At 40.6% G+C, this 25,615-nt stretch overlaps 1 long non-coding RNA gene across 4 annotated transcripts in view; it reads right to left on the minus strand.

The window, feature by feature from the left end:
• Positions 1-2,071: 2,071 nt before the first annotated feature.
• LOC131913566 (uncharacterized) overlaps positions 2,072-25,615 on the minus strand; it is a 34,469-nt gene continuing 10,925 nt past the window's right edge. For 3 of the 4 annotated variants that reach the window (XR_009379920.1, XR_009379921.1, XR_009379918.1), the window contains one exon: positions 23,595-24,046. This is a non-coding gene — a long non-coding RNA (uncharacterized LOC131913566). Of the gene's footprint in view, positions 2,336-23,594; positions 24,047-25,615 lie in introns of those variants that run through there. The other variant, XR_009379919.1, reaches the window with a different exon arrangement.

Raw genomic sequence — 25,615 nt, forward strand, 5'->3', positions numbered from 1 at the left:
TATAAAAAAGGTCCCTATTATTTGTTAATTACAGAGACTTCTCTTGTGAGTCCCTGGGACAGGGACTAATTCTACATTTTTTAAAAAGGAACATTTATTTTACTATTGGTTTTTGAGAATTCCATATATTAGTATTATATTTACACCAATTCCATCCCACACTTTCTTCCCCCTCCAGATTTTCCCCTGTTGTTTCAACTTCATGACCCCTTCTTCTTTAATTGTTATTGTTTTACACACACACACACACACACACACACACACACACACACACACACACATTCTGATTTGTATTTTGTCAACTTGACACAAGCTGTAGTTATCAGGGAAGAGAAACCTCCCACAATTGATTCCTTCATCATTTTGCCAGTATGTAAGTCACATGGCATTTTTTGGATTAATGATTGACATGGGAGGGCTCAGCCCACTGGAGCAGTGCTACCCCTGGGTGGGCGGTCTTGGTCTGTATAAGAAAGCAGGCTTAGAAAGCCATGAGGATCAAGCCAGTAAGCAATGTTCCTCCATGTTTCTGTTCAGTTCCTGCTCTAGGAGCCTCTAGGATCCTGCTTTAGTTCCTACACTGATTTTTCTCAGTGATGGACTGTGACGTGGAAGTGTAAGCCAAACAAAGCTCTTCTTCCCTAAGTTGCTTTTGGTGATGATGTTTAGTCACAGCAATAGAAAGCAAACTAAAACAACGTGCATATATAAATATTCTCTGCTGTGTCCATTTAGTGCTCTTATGTATACAAGTTTAGGGATGGCTGCTTGGAATTAGACAATCACTCAGAGCCTTGTCCTCAGAGAAGACTTGTTCTCCCCTTCTAGTAGTCATTAAATACTTGTAACTCTTCATCTACGGGTAGAACTTTGAGAGATTTTTTTCCACAACCATGTTGGTTGTCTACTGGTATTGTCATTGTATAATTTTTGTTTAGGTGACCACATTGCTAAGATTTTATGGGTGCAGCTCCCTGTCATATAGAGAAGACACACTCTCATAGTTGATTTCCTAGTTCGGTTTTTTATAATCTTTCTGTCTCTTCTTCCATGATATTCTCTGAGCCTTAGGTGACAGGATTGTGTTGTAGATGTAGCAATTGGAGATGGACACCCCACAGTCAATTGTTTTCTACATTTGACCAGTTGTGGATTTCTATGTTGGACTCTAGCTTCTGCAAAATGAAACTTCTTTTCTGAGAGATAAGAGCTATACTTGTCTTTGGATGTAAGGATGATATTTAGAGTACAGTTGGGAATTATGTAGGTTTAGAAACGAAGCAGTAGTAGGTTGTTCTCTGAGGTTCATGACCTCATTGGCCAGGGATAGTTGGGGGGGTTTATAGAAGCAGCAATGAATTCACTCCTATTGAGTGTACCTTAAGTTCAGTAAGGTAGTTGTTGGTTATCCCTGAGGTACAAGTATCACTATTGCACACTTAGGTATAGCTTGCTCTTTTATTTCCTTTTCTATTGCTGTGATAAGACTTTGTGACCAAAACAACTTATAGAAAAAAGGCTTATTGGGGAGGCTAGTGTTTCAGAGGGTTATCACCATCGTGGTGTGTGTGTGTGTGTGTGTGTGTGTGTGTGTGTGTGTTTAACCATTCTTGGTAGGAGGTCTCTGTAGGTGTAGCTTAAGTTTTCCTGCCTGGCCCACAGTCAGGACAAATCTCTCTCACCTGCCAGTCCCACAGCCGTTCAGACCCGACCAAGTAAACACAGAGACTTATATTGGTTACAAACTGTATGGCCATGGCAGGCTTCTTGCTAACTGTTCTTACAGCTTAAATTAATCCATTTCTATAAATCTATACCTTGCCACATGGCTCGTGGCTTACCGGTATCTTCCCATGCTGTTTGTCATCATGGCGGCTGGCAGTGTCTCTCTGACTCAGCCTTCCACTTCCCAGCTTTATTCTCCTCCTTGTCCCGCCTATATTTCCTGCCTAGCCAATGGCCAATCAGTGTTTTATTTATTGACTAATTAGCAACACATTTGCCATATAGAACATCCCACAGCACTTCCCCCTTTTTTTTTCAAAAAGGAAGGTTTTAACCTTAACAAAGTAAAATTACATATAATTTAGGAATTTGGGCGTAGCTTCTCTTACTACTTCCTGCTGGAGGGGGGCGCTGTATCTTATGGGGAAACAAAGAAAATTTTAGAATTATGGAATAGTCCATGAGGCTGTATCGTCTGAGCCAGATGCCTTCAAACCATTCTGGATGTTGGATCATCTGGGCCATGGTGTCATCGGAGACCTTTCAGGGGGTCTTGGCTGGTCAAACCTGATGTATCTTAATCTGGAACAAATCCATAGCCTCTGGCTTTCTGTGGAAACAAAAACTCTTTTCCAAAGCAACATATCCTTATATCCAAATTTTGAAGTCAAGGTATCTTTAAAGTATACATATTGGTTTAACTCAGCTTCCTTTGCAATCAAATATCTCTCTGCAGTTAAGAATCCCAAAGACAACACAATCCAGATTCTCTGTGTAATATTCATCTTCACGTGGCTTATTTTTTATATTAATTTTACTGTCTCTTTAAAGACTTTATTTTTTAAAACTATGTATTTGTTTCTATAACTCTATATATCACCTTTTTTTTATCTCTTTTAAGCCTACGTATCTTTTACACACATTGTAAACTATTACATCTGAATCTGTCTTATTGTGAATCTATTGCCTTAAACTGCAGCAGCTGTGGCTGCTGGCTCTGCCCACCTCAGCTTCCCAACATGGCCGTGGTACTTTACCACCGGCTCTGGGAGCTATCGTGGGTCTATGCTTTTATCCAAGCAGTGTGTAGCCCAGAAACCTCTTTTGTTTTGTTTTGTACTAGTAAAGGCTAAATCCACCACGCAGCTTAATGTGCCACTTGCAGAGACCTCATTCCCGCCAAACTGCAGGTCGAGCGTGCACACCAGAAACCCACAAGGAGCTCAAACCAGCAGCTGCCGCTCATTTGAGAGAGACAATTAGGAACTGTTTTTAGCTCCATTTTAGAAACTTTTTTCTCAGTTTTTAGGTGGAAACTCTTGCCACCAAGTTGGACGCCATTTGTAGCTAGAGTTTTCCTGCCTGGCCCACAGTCAGGACAAATCTCTCTCACCTGCCAGTCCCACAGCCGTTCAGACCCGACCAAGTAAACACAGAGACTTATATTGGTTACAAGCTGTATGGCCATGGCAGGCTTCTTGCTAACTGTTCTTACAGCTTAAATTAATCCATTTCCATTAATCTATACCTTGCCACATGGCTCGTGGCTTACCGGTATCTTCCCATGCTGTTTGTCATCATGGCGGCTGGCAGTGTCTCTCTGACTCAGCCTTCCACTTCCCAGCTTTATTCTCCTGCACAGTTTTTGGGAGGAAGAAGCCACAGTTGATAGCTTTTACACACATTGATCAATCCACAGTAAACACTCATAGTGGGACCGGAGGAAGAAGCCTTTGCCAGTTCCAAACCTGACCCACATGGGAAAAGGCTTTGCCAATTTCCTGTGAGTCTGAGGCCTTGGTCCTTGTCATGGCTGTGCTCATGTCTACAATGAACATATTCACTCAGGACTTCATTCACTCAGAGCTTCTTCTGTCCTCTACATCAATATCTGACTGTTAAAATATTGTAACTTCCAGATCTTTCTCTTCCTGTGTCCTCTAATTTTTTTAAATCATTTTTAGCCTCTAAGTTGAACCCATAGGATAATTTGTAAAATGGCTTTTAAAATATTTATTTTAGAATAAATACATACACACATTATAAAATTGGATTCAAGAAATATAATCAATATTTTACACTGATTTTCTAAATATTTATTTTGAATGTAATTATATATAAATTAGAATTCAAGTGCTATAAAGTAAAATCTGTTTTTGATGGTGGCAATTTGGACTTGTAATGCATTTCTGATGCTACCTCTTAAAGTACATCTTGATGAAGACAATTATGTTTGTCATAATCTGCTTGCTGAGAATTAACTACAATGGCATGTTCCTGCCTTATTTAAAGTCCTTAATTCTGTCTATCTTTTGTACTTTTAGTTTATCATAATTTACTATAAAGTAAAGATTTCCAAGCCCAATACATCTCAGATTTGCTCAGGGAATACTGCTTTAAATTACACTCTAATCACTCACACGTGCAAATTTAACACTTCACCAAGGTTGATGTGCCTTACCTAGGGGTCTGCTTAAGCTTTCAGGTTTGGAAATGATTCAGTGCGTTAACATCTGAAAGAAGCGGCCAACTGTGCACAAGTGGAGCATTATCACAGAGTACATATAATTACTTCCACCATCTACCAGGAGTTTTAAGTGTTTTTTTATAGACAGTATTGTTAGGCTCATTTTATGGATAAGCTGATTTCAGCCAGATTGAGGTTTACATAGAACTTATTGGATGACCTGGAAATACCAATTATGTAAATAATCCCTTCACTTTTGCTGCCATACAGACTAATAATTCATCACATCCTTTAGTCTTAGACCAAGTGGAACTATGATAAAATCCACTTTTCCTCTTCCTATTCCTTTTCTTCCCTTTTACAAATAGTTCAAGAATTCTCTTTTCACATGAAAGGACATTGGAGAACAAATCATGAATAAGTTGTAAAGTTAATTTACTTTGGTTTCTTCCTTCTTAGTTCTTTAATTAATTAATTAATTAATCCATTTACTCTTCCCTCATATATTACATCCTAAATGCAGTTTCCCCTCCCTCCTCTCCTCCCTCTCTCCCCACCTCCTCTCTCCCCCAGATCACTTCTCCTCCATTTTCCTTCAGAAAGGAGCAGGTTTCCCAGGAGTGTCAACCAAAAATGGTGAATCATGTTACATTAAGACGAGGCACATACCCTCATATCAAGGCCAGATGAGGCAACCCGATAGGAGAAAAAAATGTCCCTCAAAAGTAGGCAAAAGAGTCAGAGACAGCCCTCATTCCTAGTGTTAGAAGTTCCACAAGAACACCAAGCTATTCAACCATAACATTTATGTAGCGGACCTAGGTCTGTTGGACCCATACAAGCTCCCTGATTATCCCTTCAGGCCCCTCTGAACCCTGGCTAGTTGATTCTGTGGGCCATGTTCTTGTGGTGTAATCCTTCTTCCCCTCTTCAGTGGGATTCTCTGAGCTTTGCCTAATCTTTGACTGTGGGTCTCTGTATCTGCTCCTATAAGTTGGCTGGATGGAGCCTCTCTGACAACAATTATGCTGAGCTCCAGTCTACAAACACAGCAGAACATCATTAGGAATAATGAATTATTTCATTAACTTTTTTTTTGGCCAGTCATGTTTGGTTCTATCCTTATTTTGGTCTCCAAGGAACTCTTGCATAGACAGGATATTTTTGTTTTGAGAACTCAGATTATAGCTTCAAATTTATAATGTTTTTCAGTCTGAGCTGTTAAAAATGTCATTGGATGGTTTTACAGATGAAAGAATTCTTCTCTCTCTCTCTCTCTCTCTCTCTCTCTCTCTCTCTCTCTCTCTCTTTCCCTTTTCTGTCTTTTTTTTTTTTTTTTTTTTTTTTTTTTTTTTTTTTTTTTTTGGTTTTATCGAGACAGGGTTTCTCTGTGTAGCTTTGCGCCTTTCCTGGAACTCACTTTGTAGCCCAGGCTGGCCTCGAACTCACAGAGATCTGCCTGGCTCTGCCTCCAAGTGCTGGGATTAAAGGTGTGCGCCACCCCCGCCTGGTTTAAGAACCCTTATCTTAAATCATATAGAGAACCCGTGGAGCTGGTGCACGCTGACTTTACAGTAGTAGCATGTGTGTGTTTGCCTACCCTGGATGACCTGAAAGCTTTTAAAATTTATGGGATCTAATGCAGATTTAATTGTAGCTGGATGGTTCAGTGCTGATTTATTTATGAAACTGAACTTTGTGCACTTTCTGAGAATTTTGATAGCTAATCACCATTCTATGCATCAGCCTTTCTTCCTGTAGCCAATCCTTTTCCTGTTTGTCCCTCTCCCCTCCCTCCTTCCCTCCTTCCCTCCCTCCCTCCCTCCCTCCCTCCATTTTTCTAGGCACAAACAACCATTCAGATCTGATGTGATTTCATGGTTGGGGCTACTTTTTTGTTGTGTAGTTCACAGTTTTTCCATGACACATAAGATTCTGTAATATCTCTGAGTCAGCATGACAGTAAGGTAGCAAGGAATTGGGATAATAGGGGCAGGAAAAGACAAAGCTGGCCACCAATTCTTCCTATGACCACAATATTTCTGTTTCTACCAAGAGGGCAATTGTGCTGCAATCCATTTCCATTTTTCACAAGGGCGTTAACCACCTGGCTTCTCTTCTTTTCCCTTCTTGCTCATTTACATCTGTTATTTCTTCATGGTTCTACATTCCAAATTTAATATTCATTTCCATAAAAATTCCCTATTCATGAGGTTGCCTAGACTTTACCTGGAGATCTTGTAAGACGATTAGAGTGAACCAGCCCATTCAGATTCAGTGTGTGCTCACTGTGTGGGAATGTGTGGTTGGGACAAGCCTCTGGCCACATTGTGCCTGTGCAGACAGTGTTTGTAAGGAGGACTGCAGCTAAGCAATCTGACACATCCTTCCTGGTTGGGTCACCATATAAAGTGTGCTTAGCTATTTGTAAAGCTATCTGGAGAGAACGAGCATGTTAAATTGGAAACAGCTGGCCAGAATGACACACATAGGCCTGGAATTCACAGTGCATTGTGCAGAGTTCAGTCAGGTGCTTGACGTCCTGACAATCTTGTCTCTGTAGGAAAAGAAAAACCACCTGGAGACTGGGTTTGGCAATGGCAAATTCACATTTGGGTTTGTTGAATTCTGATTTTCTTAGAAGGGGTTTCCTATCTCTTTAAATGGGGAACATTCACATTTATAAATGTCCCCCTTTTAATTCTAAAATTCTCACTACCCATTTCTGGCCTCAGTCCTGTTACCATACCAGGCTCTTCCTTATCAATTTTAATTAGAAATCAAAACTTTAGAAAACAAATGGGAGAAAATGTGAAAATGTCATCAGCATTTACCCTAGATATTAGAGGTTCTTCATGTTCTCTGTGATTGCCAACCCCAGAGATTACTACTGTATTTAAAATAAAACACTTGGTGCATGATTTTACTGAGTTTATATTCATATTGTCTGGCTATAATGTCAGCAGAGAAAACTTGACACATAAAACCGAGTAGCCTTGATTTGCACAAGCAACAACAGCTCACTGTGAAAGCACACAAAGCAAATTATGTCAAACAACTCAAGAAACAAAGGCATTCCCTTAACTTTGTTGTCCACTGTAGCCATATTGGAGATTCTAATGAAAGAAAATATTCATGTATTTGACTTTTTTCTTAGGCTGTAGACAGCATGATATTTACAGATAATGGCCAATCAGAGGTCTAGAGGCCATTTGTTTCTTCCTGGTTTTGCTTTAACTTCCCCTTTCCATTTTATTTTTGAATAAGTGGGGAGGATTTTCATTAGGCACTAATTAATTGCAGGCTTGGTTAGATTCAAAGTTACATCATGGCCTCAAATGGGCTAAGTAGTTTTACTGAGATAATAGAAGGAGTTATGTGAACATTTGCTTCAGATCCAGATCTGGGTGAGGATGTTGTTACTGAGGTGGTCAGCCTGTGGAGGGGCTTATCTGAATAGAGGTAGGATGTGCAAAGTTGGCAGAGACTTTCCTGAGATGTCACAAAGGACAGCTCAAGCTTAAAATGTCTTCAGATATTGTCCAAAGTGTCCCCAGGTCAGAACTACTGCTCTAAACTAATAGTTTTGAAACTCCACATAGCTTAGTGGTTAAATGCATAGTCTGGTGGTAGGGCCTAGAATCCTAATGGAAACAAGTCTCCGGGCGTGTCTGCCAAGGATTGTATTGTTTGGATTGCATTGTTTGGATTAATTGAAGTGGGAAGACTCAGGCTGAGGGTGGGCGGCATTATACCATGAAATAAGGTCCTGTACTACATGAAAAGAAGATGCGAAGGGTCTATTTATCACTTGTAAAGAATCAAACAAAATATTCTTTTCAAAGTGGTTCTCTGTAGATTGAATTTTCAAGTTCAGTACTATGGGATATTCCCAAGAAGCGCTGGACCTTCAGATGGAAATATTCAATAGGACCACATCAACAAAAGGAGCAGAATGACCTCATTTCCTGTTCTCTATATCTCTCCCTGGTGGGCACGGCTTCTTAATAAGTAGGAATGAAGATGAATATTTGAGAGGATTGGATTCCAGGATGCTTTTCACTCACTAAATCTTTCATATCTAATTCTAGAGCTTCCGGAAGCCAAGCTATTTTCTACTTACTACATACTCCTCATCCACAGACACCTTCTAAAACAGCTTAAGCTGTCATTCGAAGTTACTTGCATTTTAAAATTTCATTTGCTGCTGCAGCCTTGGCTGCTGGCTGCCGTGGTTCAGAATAAGTCCATATTTTATTTCTGGGTAAAGTTTTGAATTGAAATAGAATTAATCACTTTCCCTTCTGCTTTTCCTCACTCCAGCCCCTCCCAGCTACCCTGCCTTGACTGAATCCTGCCCTCCCATGTGCCATGTCCTCCCTCACTCTCAAGTTGATAGATTCTTTTTCTTAGATTTTATACATTCATATATAGAAATGCATATGAATTCATGCATGTGTATGCACAAATATATCTAAATACAACCTGATGACTTTGTTTAGGGTGTGTGTGTGTGTGTGTGTGTGTGTGTGTGTGTGTGTGTGTGTGTGTGCCTATGGCATTGGGCAGCCAATAAGGATGCCACTACTGGGAAAGATAATTGTCCTTATTCCAGAAGTCATTAGTTGCCTGTAATTCTTTGTCTAGGGGTGGGATCCTACAATTCTCCCCCTGGACTTTTTTATGCAGGTATTTTAAGAAGAGACAGTGTCCAGCAGACTTCTTGGTATTCTGACTCTTAAAATATTTCTGTCTCCTTTTCGATAACGCTCCCTGAACCTATGGCTGGGATGCAGATGTCTCCATTGGGGCCGGGCTCCCCGTGGTTTGTTGATCTCCGCATTATGTCCAGTTGTGGTTTTCTGTGATGGTCTCCATCTTCTATAAAGAGAGGCTTCTCTGATGAGGGTGATGCTACACACTTACCTGTGGATATGAGGATAAGATTTAGAATGCAGTAAGGGAGTATGTAGCAAAATGGCAGTAGTAGATCCTTTTCTGAGGTCCATGACCTTGATAGCCCCAGGAAGCTGGCTAGGTTTCCAGTACCAGGCATGATTTTCATTCTGTTAAGTGGGCCTTAAGTCCAATTAGAGAGCTGTTGATTGCCACCAACATGTGGCTGCCACTTATTGCACCATTATGCGTATCTTGTCATGCTGGTGTTTGTCATGGTTCATAGGTGTCGTAGCTGGGTAGGACTGCTTAATTGCTTCTCTTGTCTGGTAGCTTGCATAGTATTTTCTGGAACTATGGATGCTAGACCATAAGAAAGAGGCTTTCAGGTCAGATCTCACACACACACACACACACACACACACACACACACACAGGTGCACATGTGCACACACATGCACTTGTGTGCATTTTGTATAATTGTAGGTAAATATAAAATAATATAGTTCCTTGAGGCTTTAAGGCTTTCTCAAACATCCTTAGTGTTATTTGCTTCGCATCTCTCCTTCTGCTACTGTATGACCTCTCTCCCTCCTCCTCAGTTGGAACCACATCCCAGGTTTTTGTTTCCTGTAGTGGGTAGCCATTCCAGATTTGATCTGGAAGTTCCAACCCCCATTGAGGCTTTGGTAACTGTCACGTCTACAAGACGGGGCCAAGGGAGGGCCCTGAAGACCCGGGATGCACCGGCACTCTTGGTTCCTGGACCCTGGACTCTGGAGGTAGACTGAGCAGAGTTCTCCAGAGAACACCGCCGGACTGCGCCACGCCTTTTCTAGACCCTGCAACCTACCTATCCCTTCATTTGTAAGTTAGGCCACTAGATAAACCTCCCTTTTAACTACGTGGAGTGGCCTTAATAATTTCACCAATAGTTTCCCACTTCATATCACCTGTATTCTGACATTCCCCTCACATAAACCTCCTATGGTCTATTTGTCCTTCCCTGTTTTCTGTGGTTACTCCATAATGTATGCTCACATGTGAGGATTTGAAGCTAGAAAACATAGATGAGAGAAAACATGTGGCATTTGTCTTTACTGGTCTGGTTTACCTCACTCACTATAATCTTTTCTAGGTTCATCCATTTACTTGCAAATTTTACCATTTCATTTTCTCATTATCATTTCACTTGAGTGCCTTATTGTTATTTAACTTTTTTGGGGGACTGCTAGCTCACAAATAATGACATGGAGACTTCTTATTAATTATAAAAGCTTGGCCTTAGCTTAGGCTTTTCCCCAACTAGCTCTTATAACTCAAATTAATCTGTTTCTATTAATCTGTATTCTGTCACTTGGCTCAGTTACCTCTCCTCTGTACTGGATGTAAGACTTGTTCTGCATCTCCCTGGTATCTCCACCTCTCTTCCTTCCAGAGTCCTCTTTCTCCACAGAAGTCCCGCCTAGTCTGTCCTGCCTAGCTATTGGCCATTTAGCTCTTTATTAAGCCAATCAGAAAGCACCTTAGGCAGAGACACATCTTTACAGTATAAACAAATATCCCACAACACCTTATGATATCTTTAAGTATGAAATTTCTCTCATAGGCTCATGTGTTGAATGCTTGTGGTGATATTTCGGGTGGTTGTGGTGACTTTAGGAAATGGGGTCCTGTTGTGGGATGTGGGCCAGTGGAGTTATGCCTTTGAATGATATGTCCAGTCCTGGTTGGCTCTTCTCTTTCTGCTTCCTGTTGACCATGAGGTAAACAACCTTCTCCTCACATGCTTCCATTGTCAACTCAATTCACCATGGAGCCGGAGTCAATGGCACTCAGGCCAAGCATAAAATCTCTAGTCAATTGGTGACCCCTCAGCAATTGGTTCATAGTTCATGTGTTTCCATTTGTTTGGCTATTTGTCCCTGTCCTTTATCCAACCTTGGTCTCAACAATTCTCGCTCATATAAACCCTCCTCATTCTCACTAATTGGACTCCCAGAGATCCACCCAGGGCCTACCCATGGATCTCTGCATCCAGATCCCTCATTGCATGAGTTGGCTGTTTGAAACCTGGGGCCTATGCAGGGTTGCTTGGCTCGGCCTGGGAGGAGGGGACTGGACCTGCCTGGACTGAGTCTACCAGGTTGATCTCAGTCCGCAGGGGAGGCTTTGCCCTGGAGGAGGTGGGAATGGAGGGTGGGCTGGAGGGAAGGTGAGGGGGGCTGGAGGGGGGAGAACAAGGGAATCCGTGGCTGATATGTAGAACTGAATTGTACTGCAAAATAAAAAAAAAAAAAGAAAGAAAAGAAAAAAAAACTCTAGTCGAAAGCAAACCCTCAATCCCTTCAGTCATTTCTTTCAGACCCTTGGTCACAACAATGATAGGTCTCACTGCTGCAGCTCCCCCACTTTTTTATTCCTAGAAATCAAGGCAATCATTCAGTTTTGCCCAATTCCAAATAAGAAAAAGGAAAGGAAAGATGCTGTTCCACTTAACTGAAAGAATAAAGTGGCTAAACTTCCGACGAGCAGTTTGACCATGTTTTCAACCTTAGTGACTGTATCAAGTGCTGTCAACACTACTTATGTAGAAAATTGGATTGACATAGAGTAATTGGTTCTGGAGTCTAATTGCAGCACAATGGAACAAACTAGCCTCCCCAGCATACTCACTGCAATAATTAGCCAGATCCCAGACATATCTAAACTCCGGCAAGGTCCTTCAAAACTTAGAAACGAAGTGATACAGGGCGCAAGAGAAGGACAGTTTTGATATTTTTCAAATTTAACCCAATGATGACCAGCTTCTAGTAAAATGTTCATGTTGGCTAAACTAGAGGAAGAAACAAAAAGTCATTCTGGCAGACTGCTTTCTCTGTCATCACTTGGGGATTAGAAAGGCTTAGTTTCTCTAATATCCCATGGGTAGTGATCCAGAACATCCAAAACTAGATATGGTGCCTTAAAATAAGTCCGCTGGAGGTGCTCATTCTAAAGTGACATGGAGCTGTGTCCATTTCCCACAATGAGATGCTCATTTGTGTCCTTCTTGAGATAAGCTTAGTGTAACTTCAGAGAAGATTAAAATTATGAAAATGTTCTAGACAAACAGATTTGCTCTTAACTACAATCAGCATCTGTCCAGTAACTAAAAATGATAACAATTTTTATTGCTAAGTGGTAGAAACACAGCTTTCCTCCAATTTTGTCACTTCCTTCTGTGGTGAGAATGCCTTCCTTGGGGAGATGTAAACAATATCTGCCTCCTCCTTAGGAGGTCTCCCATACCAAAGTATAATGCCACCAAAGTTAAACTGGGGAAATAATGAATTTATTGGGCTTACTTGTGGATTAGGATGAGGGGCTTCCTACAGGACAATGGGTGACCCCAAACCAGCTGCACTGGAAAATCTCCACCTGCATAAATGATATCTTCTCCATAGCACATAGATGGATTCCTTCTTCAGTTAACCTTTCCCAGCCTATATACTCTAGCAGAATAGTTCTCAATCTGTGGGTCATGACCCCTATGGGGGTTGAATATTGGATTTTCTGCACATCAGATATTTACATTATGATTCATAACAGTAGAAAATTACTGTTATGAAGTAGCAATTAAATTATTTTATGGCTGGAAGTCATTACAATATGAGGAATTGTATTAAAGGGTTACAGCCTTAAAGTTGAGAACTACTGCTCTAACACTTCCCTGAGACACCCCTTCCTTCTATGAGGGAATGCCAACAGTCAAAATCCAGTGGTTCTTCCAAGCAGGCATGGCTGATTTGATTCAGATGGTGGCTGCTTTGCTTGGGGGATGGCCTCTGCAACACCTCAACCTTATCACACAACATCTTACTCTTGAGTCACTCTTTCAGACTTGTTTCAGGTTAGTTTTAAATTGCTGCAATTTAGATTGGGGAGGAATGTATAATTTAAATGACATTACTTCCTTTTTAAAGATATAAAATATATCTGCATATAATATCTATGCCATGTATCACACCAAAAGGTCAAATGTCCATAAGGGATGATTTAGATGGATAGATATAAAAACACACTTATTTTTCATAATGCTACATGTGTATACATATCTTTTATTGATTTTTTTGAGACAATCTTGCTGTATAACCAGTTTGGTCTGGAACTTATGATGTTTCTGCTTATGCCTCTCCAGAACTGGAATTAGTTTTGCACCACTATTTTATGTGAATGTTACATAACATCTTAAATTCCTTTTGGCTTGTGATGTTCCTTTCAGTATATTGTAAAGAAGGATCTTAGGAGATTGTAGTAGCATAAAAATAGCATAACTACTAGTTTCAGTGTTCTTATAAAAAGTTCTCTGAAATACAAAATTTATTGATGAGGGTTTGTCTTTTTTGTGCATATTGAATAATATGTCTGAATTTAAAAAATAATTTTTAGAGACTCTAGATTGGAGCACATGTTTATCTTTAGTTATTTTTTCTTTTCGCTTATGGAGAGAAAGATGAATCTTAAGGGTAAACTGTAGCAAATATAGTTCTCATAGTTGTACTTTTAAGTTAGCATAATGGAGTGGGGAAAGCCATCACACTGAAAATATTTTTGAGTTGCAATAGTTGCATTAAGGCATATTTATCAATATCATAATTCAAGAAATGTAAAAATTGATTACATTTCTATTATTAGAGAACACTTTTTCTGTCACCTTTCTCCTTTGAGATGCTTATCCCTTGTGATTCCATTGATTAAATTTAAATTTTATGGCCACTGAAGGTTCTGAGTAAAATAAATACTACCTTTGATTTTTACTTCTATCTCAGATCATTAGAAAATCAGAGTATCTTTTGCTCCTGATGAGAACTCAGACTTGGTTCTCAGCACACAGTGCATGACTCACAGCTGCCTGTAACTCCAGTACATCTGACACCTTCTGGCCTCCTCAGGCATTGCATACATGTGATGCACATACACACTCTGGCACACATATACACACACAAACATACACATAAAATAAATATTTACATCTTTAAAATTCCTTTGTTTGGGGCTAGAAAGATGGCTCAATGCTTAAGAGTGTATACTGCTGTTATAGACGACCAGAGCTCAGTTCCTGGCAACCACCTTGAATAGTTTACATCTGCTTTTACTCCAGCTCCAGGGGAGATGACACCCTCTTATGACCTCCTTTGACACTCTACTCACATGGACAAACTCACAGGTTTGTAATCTCAGCTCTGGAGAGGCTGAGGGGGAAGATTGGTGAGTTAAATAATATTAACACTCTAAGACAGAACAATGGCAAAATTTCCCTCCTTCAAGATAACCCAGCAAATCCCACTGCTAAACCACCAGACAGTCTGCCTTATTTTTCTGAGTGCTCAAATGCAAATCCCAGCCACCTGAAAAGAGCACCAATAAAAGTAAAAGGCATTTGGTGCTTTTATTAAAGTAAAAGGACCTTTATTTTAACCATTTTTTTTCCATTTTTCTTGCTAATGGAGAGATTTATTGTTCAAAGAAATTAGTAGCCAAATGTAGAGGAAAGGCCTCATATTTACTTAAAATTTCACATACAATTATAGTTTGTTATTTCAATGGTCCCATAAGTGAGACAAAACCCAAGGGAGTTCATGTTAATGCAAACACTATGAATAACTGAGCTAACTTGCCAACTTGATACATCTGCCTGACTCTAAAATCCATGATCTGACCAGCATAAAGCCTGTAGCACATAAAAGAGAAGACCCGTTGGTGCTGGAAAACATACATTTAATAGAATTGAGAAACACATGTTCCGATTTGGGGTTTATACGTAAAGTCTGAAGAATGACTTAAAATAGACTTGTATGCTGTGCTTGGAACACAGGAGACATTCTCAACCTCTTTGTATTTTTTCATTATCATTCCCCTCTGGAAACTTAGACATTTTCTCCCCTAGTTGATCCCCTTGTCCCATGACAATTTAATACCACAGGCACACTTCATATCTTTTTATATACTATGGTTCTTTGGGGGGCCACAAAGCATTGTAATAAGAACGCTTGCTCCCTGGGGGGTCATATTGCTTCTGAGATTGTCGGAGAGTAACTGCTGCCGGCTTTACCTCCTCACCTCCACCCCATCACTACAGAGAGGACTATGTACAGGGAAGCTCGGCTTCGGGTGTGCGCACGTTCTGTCTGAATTCTGGTTCCATTGTTTGTAGGAGAGAACTAATACAAGTAATAGAACCTGGCTAAGCCCCAGCTTGCTCTTCAGGAAAACTGAATGACATTTCCCAACTCAGATAAAGTTCTTGTGAGAATGAAAAAATGGACGATGTCTTTACAGTATCCTCCTCCAGGCGGCAGAGCTAGCTCAGTCTCGGCTCCTTTTCATTCCTTCTGTAGGTGCAACACTGCACCAGGGACTTCCTGGAATGCTAACAATAGCCTGCAGTTTGGGAAACGGTATCTAGTACATTTGCTGAGTTTCCCAGGCATGTGGTTTTCTTTCTGTGAAAAGAGGGCCCTCATTTCTAATGTTTCTGTTGATCTTTGCAGTCGGTGGCTTTGGGACTCCTTAGGACGTGCTCCCATGAATTTGCCAAAACTACTTATATCTTGACACTTTAAAATCTTAGTGCCCCAGATTTAATACGTTTTATTTCTTTTTGTATTTATACACATTTATTTTATCATTTAAATCTCTTTAGAAATTTTAATTTTGAAAGTTAAGAGCCACAGGCTACATCAATTGTCCCAAGAAGACGAGATTTTATTTGGACCAAAAATTATGTTTCCTAGTGATTTCCTCCACCTCGTCATTTTTTTTTTTTCTGGAAATATCAATGAAAGAAACTTAGTTGTGTTTCTAATTCTACTTCATTCCTAGCTTTTATAGAATGGAAATATAAATGATATTAGATAATTAAAGTTTTTTTTTGTATTTAGATAAGATCTGCGTTTCTCCACATTCCCTTTCTGATTTCATTTTTATTTCTCCTTTTTTTCTCCTCCTCTCTCTTTTTCTTGGGTTCCACTGAGTCTACTTAGTGCTGCCCACATGCACGTGGAACTAGCAGCACCCCATCCACAGGAGTGTGAACCACACCACCCGAGAAAACTGTCCCCCCACGGCCACCAACAGCCAACAGCTTCGCGTCTAGGAGTAGGGCCCCATGAGCCCATCCCCTCACCATACGGGAGTGTTGATGAGCTTGACCTTGTGCTGGCAACCATGTCTGCTATGAGTTCATGAACACACTGGCCCCTTAAGTCTAGGAGACACTGCTTCCTAACATTTTTTTTTTTCTGGCCTCCGGCTCTCCCATCTTCTGCAATGTTTCCTAAGCCTTGGGAGTTGAGGGGGTGGGTACGGTATATGGGACTTAACATTCTATAGTCACTCACTCCCAGCACTTGGATCGATTTTGAGTCTCTGTGTTAACCACCAGCAGCTGCATTTAGAAGTTCCTCTGATGAAGGCAGGTGAGGGATGTAGCTAGAGTTTTCCTGCCTGGTCCACAGTCAGGACAAATCTCTGTCACCCGGCCAGTCCCACAGCCGCTCAGACCCAACCAAGTAAACACAGAGACTTATATTGCTTACAAACTGTATGGCCATGGCAGGCTTCTTGCTAACTGTTCTTATATCTTAAATTAATCCATTTCTATAAATCTATACCTTGCCATGTGGCTCATGGCTTACCGGCATCTTCACATGCTGCTTGTCATGGTGGCGGCTGGCAGTGTCTCCCTGACTCAGCCTTCCACTTCCCAGAATTCTCCTCTTTTTTTGTCCCGCCTATACTTCCTGTCTGGCCACTGGCCAATCAGTGTTTTATTTATTGACCAATTAGAGCAATTTGATATACAGACCATCCCATAGCAGAGGGTTGCACTAGTCTATGGATGTTCCAGCTGATACTCAGGGAGCTGGAAGGTGCTTTGTTGGTTGCAGGATGAGAAAAGCCATCGCCAGTCTTATCCAGCTGGGAATCTTAGGAGCTGCAATAATAACCATCCTGGAGAGTGATGCCCATTGTTGCAGTAGTAGCGTGAATGATAGGGGCTTATCAGAAATTTTCTAACTTGATTTAAGGCCCCCTCCACAGGCAGAAGCTCATCCCTGGTATTGTAAACCTGGTGGAGAACCCATGGCTTGGGAGGCTACAGGCTAAACTGCTGTTGTTTTGCTAAAAGGACACACTATCAGCCTGCTTTGTACATAAGCATTATTTTAAGCAATAAAAAGATTTATCAGGTAAATTATTTCTGTGTACTAAAGTGCCATTGTCTCTTAGCATGTCTTTGTAACATTCTGTGTAGGAAAGTGTGTGATTTACTGCAGGGCAGAGAAAGACAGAGCTCTGAGGAGCAAGCATCACACACACACTGTGCAGAGCCATGCTCCCAGGGAACACTGAATTGCTTACTCAGGTGGGAGACAAGGAAAAACAAAAAGGGATCTCTAACCTCCTCTTGAATTGAAGGAAGTATACCTCGGATACACATAGTATTTGTGCCCGCCCACGTTATTTGGAGTCCTTTCAGACAAACAAAAATCATGAAGAATTCTGTAACAAGCAACCATGTGTCCATAATTAGACAAAGAGAATGTTACAAACCTGTTTACTATTCCTCATGTGCCTTTTCCTGATGGTGATCTCCTCCCTAGAGAGGACTACATTCTTCTGAATTTGCTGTTTCTCCTCCCGTGCATTCCTTTGTCTTTTTAGATTTTGCATATATACATATTCAGTAATTTTGTAGGGCTTCAGGTTTATAAGATAGATACCACAGCAAAAATAATTTTTCTGAAACTCATTTTATTTCACCTCATGTATAATATTTATTTTATGACTTTTGAATGTTGTATATTAGTTTTAATTGTTAAGTAATTTATATATAGTGATGTATTCTTTTATACTACATTATACTATTATCACTTTTAGTAGTAACTAATTTATTTACACTTCTGTATTTATAAATCATAATCAGGATGCTGGGTTTATAGCACTGTAACATTAAAATCTCTTTTTGAAATAATTCATAATGAAGTATTAGTCATCTTTTCATTAACTCATTTCTCTCTCTCTCTCTTTCTCTGTAAGACATTGTCTTACTCTGTTGTCAGAATGGCCTAGAACTCACTATATAGCTCAGACTGGCCTTCAAGTCACGGTAACATTGTGGCTTCAGATTCCTAAGTGCTGGGATTACTGCCATGACCCACCACATCCAGCTTTATTTTTGAAGTGTGTGTGTGTGTGTGTGTGTGTGTGTGTGTGTGTGTGTGTGTTTCTCACTAAGTTAAAAATCTATAAGAAGTGGATGAATTTCTAGGTTCCTAAATTTTGGTTTAACCACCCAAGGTAAACCAAGAAGAGATCAGCAACTTAACAAACCCATAGTAAATTAAAAGTGACTGAAACGGCAATGAAAGGGTTCTGACAAAAAAGAAACTCATGCCCAGATGGTTCACACCATAATGCTATCAGACATTCAGAGATGATCCAAACAAAAACTTCTTAAATTACTCAAAAAATGGAAACAGAAGGAGCATTTCCAAACCTTTAAGCCAAATTTCGTCTAACACAAAACCACAGGTAAAGACACAACAACAACAACAAAACCTACACACTGAGCATGATGGCACACTCCTTTACTCCTTCCCAGCACTCAGGAGGCAAAGCAGGTAAATCTCTTCGTACAATGCAGACAGAATTCCTAACAGGAAGAGTGGCAGGTTTTTTTTTTTTTTTTTTATGTATGGAAGAAATACAATGGGGATTTAAAGACTGACCAAGCTTAGTGTTCACATCATTATAGTTTCCCAGTACTCTGAGCAAATGACACTTAAGCACTTCATTTAGCACATCACGAGCTGCTGTGATTGTTTATTTATCCATCTGTCTGCTTCATAAGACTGTGAGACCCTTGGTGGCAGGTCATGGATGCTATTCAGCAGCTCCTTGCCATCGCCTGACGTGGTGCTGGGCCCACAGTCCCCCAGCAGGAAATAAATGTTGCTTGAACCTAGAAAGTGAAGAAGAAAATCATGTCTACTTCCACTAAATTTAGGCACCTCCTCTCCTTTTTGCGTATTTCAGCAGAGCAGGATGATGGTGGCTTTGGAAACCTAATTGTCTCCTGATCCAGTATTGTGGGAATACACCTGTATGTAACTGTAACAATAGCCTCTTGCTGTTATCACACAGTGCACCATTACCCCAGGGGCACTACATTTCTGCTGGCCTGTTTTCTTTAGTACCCTGATGTGCTCTAGGACATGATCCCAAAAATAAATTGTCCATCTAATCTAACCTGAATTCAGGGCAAGAGTGCATTAGGACATTTTTTTCCCTGAGTGGAGAGAGAATTCATTGGCAAGCTCACATGAAAATATTCCATTTCTCAAATGATCCCACCTGCAAATGAAATCCATGATTATTATTTATTATTTGTTGAACACAAGCTGTATACTTAGTGCTTTTTTTTTTAAAGGCAGAGAAGAACGCAAAACCAACACAAACCACAAGGGACTATATGGCCCATGCCTTAGGGCTTAACAATCCACACCAGATACAGCATGCAATTCGTCTATGACAAGACTGAAAAAGTGATTGCAATTCTGAAGCAACAAGCTTTCGGAGATCTTTTATGATTATAGAAAACTTACACAAGATATTTTTGACTAAGAAATTTTTTATCAAAATGAGCAAGTTTCAGGAGGGACAGCTAAAGAGGAAAGACGTAGGGAAATGACAGGGTTCCAGAGCCAGGCCAAGCACTTACCTATGTGACACTGGTAAACCAGCAATTGATTTTTGACAAGGGAAGAATGCTCCTGGGCATAGGTGTTGGTGCCAGCATGCAAATATACCTTCACTTCATGTGAGTACTCACTGTAACAATGGAGTCCTCATGAGTTCCTCTATTTGTGTGTGAAGACATGTGGCGAACCAGCAGGCAGACATGGATAGGTGGACTAACACGAAGAAGAGTTCCTGGAGAGTTTGCCAAACTCCAGTGCACGCTGCTTAACTGAAAGGCAATGACAGGGTGTGCAGGAGCTTCCTGACAAAGAGCAGACGATTGGATTAGGCACACAGAAAGCTAATGGTTTTTCTCTAAAACAACAGGGCATTGGAAAGCGTTTGCTACGGATATCAGGCTTAGGGAGGCTTAGAGTGAGGCATGCGCATCTGAAATTGTTTCCAAACACATATCTGGGGGAAGAGAATGTGAGGTTTTGTAGGTTGGAAGCAGAGGCTGCCATGAGATTACCTGAAAACCTGTGTGGAAACCACAGCATTTCTATCGGGCCTCAGCTCATCACATGACATTCATCTCTCTTTCCGCCCTCAGGAGCTCACTACAGCAGAGGGCTGCCCTTGTGTTGGCCATGCTTTGAGCTTAGGCCTTTTCTTTCTGATACCTTCATTGATGAAGCTTTTGTGTCCCAGTTTGTAATATTCGTTGTCAATTACTGCTTACAGCATATCAGAAACTCACTTACTAGCTTATGTTTCTGTCCAGTGGTCCTCGTCAGGTTGGTGAACTTTGACTTGATAGGATCTGAATGGCTCAATATCTTAAACCTACCTCCCGGGACCAATGTGAGCTTCAGGTCTCTGATCATCTGTCTTGTCTTCCTGACTCTGAATTAAGGCAGCCATAGCTGCTTCTCTTCCTGACAGAAAGGAAAGCGAATGACAGGAGGCCTTGAATAGTATGACTATAGCGTTTATCATATAGGCTGGGGCATGTATAAAACATGTATCCATAGTGTTTATCATATAGGCTGGGGCATGCATAAAACATGTAATCATATTGTTTATCATTTAGGCTGGGGCATGCATAGAACTTGTAACTATTAGTTGCCTAGTGAACTTCCCACCATTTTTCCTTCTTCTTTGTCCCCTCCATGCTCCCACTTACAATATTCTCTATTTTCTATTAGGAAATTCTTCCTTTTCTAGAAATCTGTGTGCCCAGGTGAACTTTCAAGTGTAATGCCTTCATGATGAACTTTTCCTTCTGAATTATCTGTTTTCTCTTGATGTTATATTTTTAAAAAAATTTCACCCGTGGGTATGAATGTGCATGCTTGTGTGTGTGTGTGTGTGTGTGTGTGTGTGTGTGTATGTATGTGTTTGCATGTGTATACTCATGTGCATGTGAATGTGGATGCCAGAGGTCAACCTTACGTGTCATTCCTCTGGAGTCATCCACTTCATGTTTTGAAACAAAAGTTTCTCACTGAGACCTGGGGCTCACTGATTCAGCTAGGCTAGCTGGCCAAGAAGCCTTAGGCATCTGAGTATCTCCTCCTCAGTCCTAGGATTACAAAGATATGCCAACATGGCCCGCTTTTCATGCAGATGCTGGTGGTTGAACTTAGGTCTTCCTGATTATGTGGCAAACACATTACAAACTGAGTTATCTCTCCAGTCTGCTCTTTGCCTTTTGTTTTAGAGAAAGAATTCTGCCCTTTCAAAATCCCTTCATTTGTGTCACAAGAGCTGTTTCTTTGTTCCAGGCATTTTTGCTTTCCATAATTATCATACTTCTTATCAATGGCTCCAAATTTTGGTCTCTACGATGGAATCTGTGTTCATCAGGAGTGGAAGAATGAACATGCCATGGGTATGTTTTTAGGCTTGTTCAACTGCTGAAACTGATCAGGTTGTGCAGTCTTTGTGAGGTTTGTGGCCAATGCTACAGACTGAAGATGATGAGGTAAACAAGCAAAAGGAGACAACAGTGAATTGGGCAGAGCAAGGCCAAGGAAAACACCAGGACGAGATGGTCTGCATGAGCAGCGCCTCAGACCTGCTGAATTTTCCCTTGCCTCTTGGTAGCATGAGAAGCCAGGGATCCTGTAGGAGTCAGTCTCCTTCACTGCAGAGTTAAACATGGTCTTGGTACAGAAAGCCAGAGAGGCTGAATAAGGATCTAGGAGAACAGAGAAGTTACAGGCCTGGCTTCTGCCTTATGTCATCTGAAAAATGACATGTGTTAGCTACAAAACAGCTGCTGCTTCACTCTGGTCCCCCAAATTTCCCAAGAGCTAGTCTCATAATCTACCCTAACTAAATATGTACAGTAAAGTGTATTCTGGGAAATGTAGTTCTCCAACAATATGACATTTTACAGGCTCACCACAATTCACCCTTTGTCAACTTTCATCAATGTATATACTTCTGCAAATCATATTTTAAACTCACCATCAGGAAGATAATTTGTTCTATGTTTCTGCCTCATAAACAACTGTGACAGGTATAGCTCATCATATAGCATCTGTGTGCTCAGACCATCCACCTGCTGCATGAACCAGATAGGAGAGCTGAGGATAGTTGTGGTAGGAATGACATCCTGAGTCTTTCCAGTTTCTCCTGGCACCACTCTCTGGAATCTCTCCAGAAATGGGATCTCATTTCTGGTCGTCTATTTCTTTAGACAGAAGAAGATCTGCTGGGTGGACTTTCTCCCCTTAACTGCTCTTGCTCTAGAGGCCAGGAACAAATGTATGGGTTCTGATTGCTGAGAATGGTTACCCAAATATGAACTGGTGAAATGACCAAGGGGTCACCAAAAAAGGGGCTTTGGCTGATGTTCCATTAGTTGCCAGTCCCATATCTTGCTAATGAACTCCAAAGAGTATTCTGGGTACAGAGGAATTAATATCAGTTCAGAGCCAGGGTCTAACAAACCCCCTGAACCTAATTTCTCACTTCCCAGTGCAAGGGTCACACTGGTAAATAGTTGAAATTACCTTTTGGGAAAGGCTGTGAGGATGCATAGCCAAAATTTACATATTGATTGTATGTTGTGCTATTTTGATGAAAGTGATTAGCAGATCTAAACATTTCTAGTGGAGTCACTAGGGTCTTTTAAAGGTAGCATCAGGCTCTGTATAAATAAGGACAATGTGACTTCTTCCTTTCTTATTTACATCTCCTTTATTTTTTTCTTTTGCCTTATTATGCTAAGATTTCAAGCATTACATTGATTAGAAATGAAAGCAGTGGACACTCATTCCCTGTCCCTGATTATAGAGGGAGGAGTTTCAGTTTTCCTATATTTAATAAAATGCTGGCTCGGTATATGCTGTGTGTGTGTGTGTGTGTGTGTGAGAGAGAGAGAGAGAGAGAGAGAGAGAGAGAGAGAGAGAGAGAGAGAGAGAGAGAGAGAGAGAGAGACAGAGACAGAGAGAGAGAGACAGAGAGAGACAGAGAGAGAGACAGAGAGAGAGACAGAGAGAGAGAATCTTTATTATGTTGAGTATTATGTTGAGGTATGTTTATTTTGTTCCTAAATTTCTTAGGATTTTCTTATGAATTGATGATGACCTTTGTCAGAGACATTTCTACTTTGATTGATAGGATCACATTAATTTCCATCCTTTATTCTATTTGTGCACTCTATTTTTTTTTTTTGATTTATGTGTGTTGAGCCATCCTGGAATGAAATCAACTTAGTCATCCTGTATAATGTTCTTAATGTGTTGCTAAATTTGGTGTGCAAGTATTTTGTTGAGATTGTTTGTATCTGTATTAATCAGAAAAAGTGGTCTACAGTATTTGTTGTTGTTTGGCCTTAATTAATTTTGAAATCATAATAGTAAGTGCTTGGCTGGCAGAATAAGTTTGATAAAATTCTTTCCATTTCTAGTTTATAGAATAATTTGAGGAGTATTAGTGTTAACTCATCACAGAAGCTATTTGAATCAGCCTTAAACATAGAAGAGAAGGAAAAATGGTCAGTGTTAGATTATTATAATGGATTAAAGGAGACAGAAAGACAGAAAGAGAGAAGCGAGTGTGACCTTTAGGCCAGGCCATGTGCAAACACAGCAATGGGGTTATCTTAGTTCTCACCTATGTGGATCAATATGTTCTATGCCATGTGGGGTGATGAGTGAATGTCCATGCTATGCAGGCAGAGGAGAGAAATTCTCACAGGAAGAAGCTGGCTGCAACCTGCATGGGGTGAAGAAAAACTCCGTATGATCCACAAGGAAGGCTGGGAAGTGTAGTCTTTCAGAAGGAAACTATCCTTCAATCAGAAGAGCACAGGAAAGAATGTTTTATGGAGGAATAAATGAGCAAAGAAAGGCAAAGTAGGAAAGAATCACATGTGTCCAACTCAGTAACCCCCTAGCATGAACAGGTGAGAAGAAAAGAATAAGCAATAACACAAGCATCCATGGAAACAACCAATATTATTATTAGAGGAACTGTCAAACCTCTCTCAATAATAACCTTAAGTGTAAATGTTCTAGACCACATAATCAAAAGACACAGACTAGCTTCCTTGATTAAAAAGTGAGATCCAACTAGGAAAATAGGAAAGGGATGAGAGAAAGAAGAAGCAAACAAACAAACAAACAAAAAACAAAAAAACAGCAACAAAAAAACCCCACAATACCACATGGACAGAAAATAGAGGGAATCACTGGAAAGAAGAAAAAGGGAAGATGTTAAAAAGTGCACACAATAAAGAAAACGCATAAACAAAATTTATAAGAAGAGGAATGAAATCTATAAGCTGCTTTTGAAAATGAAATAAAAATAATAGAGAAGAATATAGCAAAGGAGAAAATAGACAAAGACAGAAGAAAAATATCAATATGGAGCAAACTAAAATAACAGATTGGAGCAGACTTAGTTCTTTAACTCATAGCCTGCTGGGTAGAGAGGTGGTGAATCCAAGTTGGAGTCGTCTGTCTAATCTTGTTTCAATGGGCACTGAGCACAGGGTGCTCGAAAGCTAGTTGCTGAACAGAGCTGCAGTCTCTCCCGTTGCTTCCCTTCACTGTATATCAAAACTCACTCCTGGAGTTTGTAGCCTGTGGACCAAGCATGCTGTCACACCCTCTAGGACAAACTGTTTGTACATCTTGGGGCTGGGGTAATGTTTAAAGCTGAACATGCTAGGGTAGAGCACTGTGGGTGTGGGTAGACAATTGAGATACGTTGCCACAGACTTGTCTCAGTGCTTTTGGGTTCTGCTCAGTATTGAACACCCTACAGGTTGGAGTGAGTTCCAGGGAATGTCCATTATACTTAAACTTTAGAGTTCTTAGTCTTGTTTGTAGTGGAAAAATACAAGACTTACCTCAAAGTTTGATTTCATGGCTGTCCTCTAAGTCACGGCTGTCAGTCTCTAGCATGGGGCTATCTCACCCTACTGTGATTGTCCAGCTCCTAGCTAAAGAGCATGGAGCCGCTGACTTCACCTCACCTCTGAAGCCTCCTGCCACTTGGGCTTCTCATTGTGTGCGCACATCTACCGCCCTATCCCCATCCAGTCTCAGCCAGCTACTTCCTACTAGGAGCTGCAGCAAGTTGACCCCAGGCTTCCTGACTGGTGATCGTTTCTTCTTAACAAGTCCCAGTTATAACCCTTCCCTACACAGTAGGTACTCTCTCAAGACAGTGACCAGGTACAGTCCTCTGAGACATGGATCATGACAAGTTGGGCTTCCTGTTCACTGCTGATGTAGTCCAAGGTGTCAATGTCACACCAGATTCCCCAGATGGACTGGA

This window comes from Peromyscus eremicus, chromosome 6 (assembly GCF_949786415.1).
Source record: "Peromyscus eremicus chromosome 6, PerEre_H2_v1, whole genome shotgun sequence".
In the NCBI taxonomy this organism is placed as follows: Eukaryota; Metazoa; Chordata; class Mammalia; order Rodentia; family Cricetidae; genus Peromyscus; species Peromyscus eremicus.